Raw genomic sequence first — 3,878 nt, 5'->3', positions numbered from 1 at the left:
GAATCCCTTATAAACCACTCCAACTCTTCTTCCACTAGCATGGTGGGACTAAACTTCCCACCATCTTGTCATGCCACCTACATGGGCCCTTAGAGATTAAATCTAAAATTGTCATATGGGCTCTAGGCCCATCTCATATTTCAACAAAAACTAGTTATCAAAGTGCAAAGCGTACACCTAGTATCATGCCAAGAGGAAGCTATGTGTATTTTTCATTTACATTTCCTTCATATCTGCCTTGTTTTTATCTTTCTTTACTAATTTGAAACATTGTAATTAGATCTGCTATACCTTTAAAAAATATTCTCAACTTTGCGAAACCAAATTTCACGAGTACAGCTTAGAAGGTCTATATCTGAAAACATAACAATGTCTAGCACGTTCAACCTAGTACCAGTTGTTGTGACCGAACGAACTTGCAAAACAATATAAAAGTATTCAGGGGGACAATAGTTCACTACAAGAACACATTCATAAGCTTGTTGGAAAGAAAAATTACATACTTGCGCTGGCTACGACAGCTAATTGCCTCCACACCCACGACCATGTCCCTTAGGTACCCGTGCCCAGCCCAACATAGGTTTAAGATCTTGGATCAGAAAAATGAATGCAAGAAGTATCCACCCACAACCGTTGTAACACCCCGAATCTGATGCGCCAGGTGTCTTCCAGTTATTCGCCGTCGACGCCAAGTCATTTTCTTGCGTGTTGCACTTTGCCATGTCATTATCTGCATTTCGTCTGCATGTTTTTCAAAACTTGCATCCGTTCGGGTCCTCCCAGTTCTCTCCATTGTCCGTTCTAAGCCCAGACACACTCGCACGCGCCCGTGGCACCTCCCCGATCTTGTTTTGTGAGCCGCCGAAAAAACATTCTCGGAAGGGGCCGAGATTTGCCGAGTGGCCTTGGTATATCACCGGTAGACCGCCCGCCAAATTTCGTTCCATGTGGAGGTTGTTTGATGCCGTAACGGTTAACCGCGCTAACCGAAACCCCCTTCTCTTTACAGCCTAGCACCCCCTCCAAACAGCCCACTAGCACATCTAACTCCGCTCCATGCTCTCCGCCGTTCGATCACAATCGTGTGGGCGAAAACCGCACCCCATTTGGCGCCGCCTCTACCTATAAAAACACCCCCTCTCCCTCCATTTCCGGGTCCAAACCCTAGCCCCGCTCCTTCACACCACCGGACGTGTCCGCCCGACGCCGGACACGACCACTGCCACCTCTCACCGGCCAATCCTCCGCCTCCATGTCAGCAACCGTCGCCTCTCGACCTATCGCGCGTCGCCACGTGGCCTGCCGGCCTCCTCTGTCCTCCCCGCACCTGTCGTGGCCCACTGGGGCCCGGATCGGGACCTCCTGGCCCGCGCACCCAAGACGCCCAGTGCCCACTCGCCGGACCCCGCCTCCGTGCCTCCTCATCGGAGTCCTCCGGCGTTCCAGTTCCGCTGCGCCTGCCTCGCATCGCCGGCCACCGATGACCGCAACAGGCATGCCCCAACGCCCCTGCCCGCCTCCAACCTCTCCTCCCTCGCACCCCTCACCTCTCTGCCTAACCCCTTCGCAGGAGCTCGCCGCTGCCGCCGGGTTCTCCTCGCGGGAGCGGCCACCCAGTTCGCCGCCACCACCCGGAATGAGCAGATCCGGGAGGACCCGTGCAAGATCCACCTTCCCCGACCTCCTCCACTCCGGATCCGTCCCGTCCCCGCCGCCCCAGCCTTGGCAGCTTGCCACCGTCGCGAACGAGCATGAACGCCCGCGCCGATGCACGCGCGTGTGTGGGCTGCAGCAATCGACCGGCCCAGCCGCGACCTGCCGCAAGGCCCAGCCCAGCGCTTCCCTTCGGCTTGCCCGAGCTCCTCCTCGACTGGGCCATGGCCCACTAGGTGAGCCTCAGGCCGCAGCTATCCCTCGCCTGTGCATGATATAGTTATCCAGCGCTCAGTTTCCAGACCTGCAATTTCGGCTAAGTCCTCAGATTCCAGCATCATATAGGCATTTTGTATAGGCCATAACCATGTGCATACTGTTCCTATGGTGATGTTCTTTATGTGGAATTGTTCATCTCTGAGTTCTCTACATGATGGTTGCTGTGACCTGCTTGTTTGAGTTCATATTGATGCCTAAATCTTCATTGCAGAACTGCTATATGATATAATCTACTGAAATCTGCTGATTGACAACATCATTTGTGCATCTCGTGAGTGCCACAACTTTGTCCCTGTTGATGCTATGATGATGATCTTGATATGTACATGTTCTGATCTTCATGCTCTTCACGTTGGTGTGCTTTGTATTCATGTTAGGGTGCATCTTGATATCTTAAACCCTGTTGCAAAAGTCCATGTTGCTGTTAACTACTGAAAACTGTTGTAACTTGCTGTTTTGTCATTTTCGTTGCATTTTGTGTGTGCATCTTTCGAGCATGATGTCTACATGTTTTACGATCATATTCATGCCATCTTTATAGTGGTGCAGTCCATGTATTTTTGTGAGTCTTGTAGTGAGTTCATCAATCTCGTGAAGTAGGGTACTTGTTGTTACTGTTTTGCTAGGCTGAAACTGCTATACCATGTTGCTATGTTTGATTGATTCTACCATCCATTATATGCATAATCTGGAGATGTTTAATAAGGATGTTTTGTTACACATGTTATTCCCTATCAATCCATGCCCTGTTGCATTTATAGCCTGTTGTGGCTTGTTGTAATATTGCTCTCAAATTGCTAAATAATGTTCCTGTCAGCCTGTTAACATTAAGTTTAGTTTTGCCATGTGTTTTGCTAGTGATCCATGCACCCTATGAACTTTATCTTGCCATGTGTAGCTTCATAATTATGTCATTCTACTGTTGGTTGACTTCACATGCAATGAAATGCTCTGTGGGGAGTGATATAGGCTCACCAACATGCCTACTTATTGTTGTTCCTGCCATGTGCTGTTATTTTCACTGTCTGAATCTGTCATATCACTTGCCATGTCTGCATGGATCCTACCATCTTTTCTGTTGATCTTTGGAATAAGTTCAGTAAGTGAATCTTGTTCTTTGCCTTTAGTATTAGCATGCCATGCCTTTGATTTCCATGATAACTTGTTGTAACATGTTGTTTGCTAACTCTAAACTTTGCAACCTGATGTTATTTCTGTCATGTCCAGTGAATTTCTACCAAGTCTGTGAAGCTGTTATTATTTGCAATCTTGCCATGTTCTTTTGATCATGTTCTAGTTGTTTCTGGAGATAGCTCAGTGTTCATGTGTTGTTAAGCTTCATTTGTACATCACGCTCATGCCTTTTGTTTTCATGTTGGGGGCTGTAGCATATTTTCATGGTGCTTGCAAGATGCCTAGTTGCTGTTTTGGACAGATTGTTGTTATATCTTGTTTGGAGTGTGTGTATTGCACCGTTGCTCCGCTTTGAGCATGCTCTATATGAAACTTGCTTAGATTTGCATGTAGTTTCATCATGCCATGTTGCATCCATGTTTTGAGGGTGTTTGCTTGATGTTTGAATGCATTTTGCATCAATGCCATGTTTAACCTGTTTTGCTCATATCTTCTAGGCCGTAGCTCCGAATTAAATGAACTTTATATGTAACTTGACTAGAATTTCATGTAGATCATCTTGGTGCATTTTAACTTGTTGTTTAACAACTTGAATATAAGGTTTATTCAGATCTAGACCAATTATTTGCATATGAGGACTTACCGGATTTGTTATATGTTGTATCGGCCTCATTTAAACTTGCTTTGATGTGTTGTTCTTGTATGCATCATCTCTTGCCACGAATAGCCTCATCTAGCCTTGTCATGCATCATGTTTGGTTGTGCATCATGTCATGTTTATCTGTTGTGTGTTTAGCTTGTTGTTTGCTTCT

This window comes from Triticum aestivum, chromosome 3B (assembly GCF_018294505.1).
Source record: "Triticum aestivum cultivar Chinese Spring chromosome 3B, IWGSC CS RefSeq v2.1, whole genome shotgun sequence".
NCBI lineage: Eukaryota > Viridiplantae > Streptophyta > Magnoliopsida > Poales > Poaceae > Triticum > Triticum aestivum.
This window is presented reverse-complemented; position numbering follows the sequence as displayed.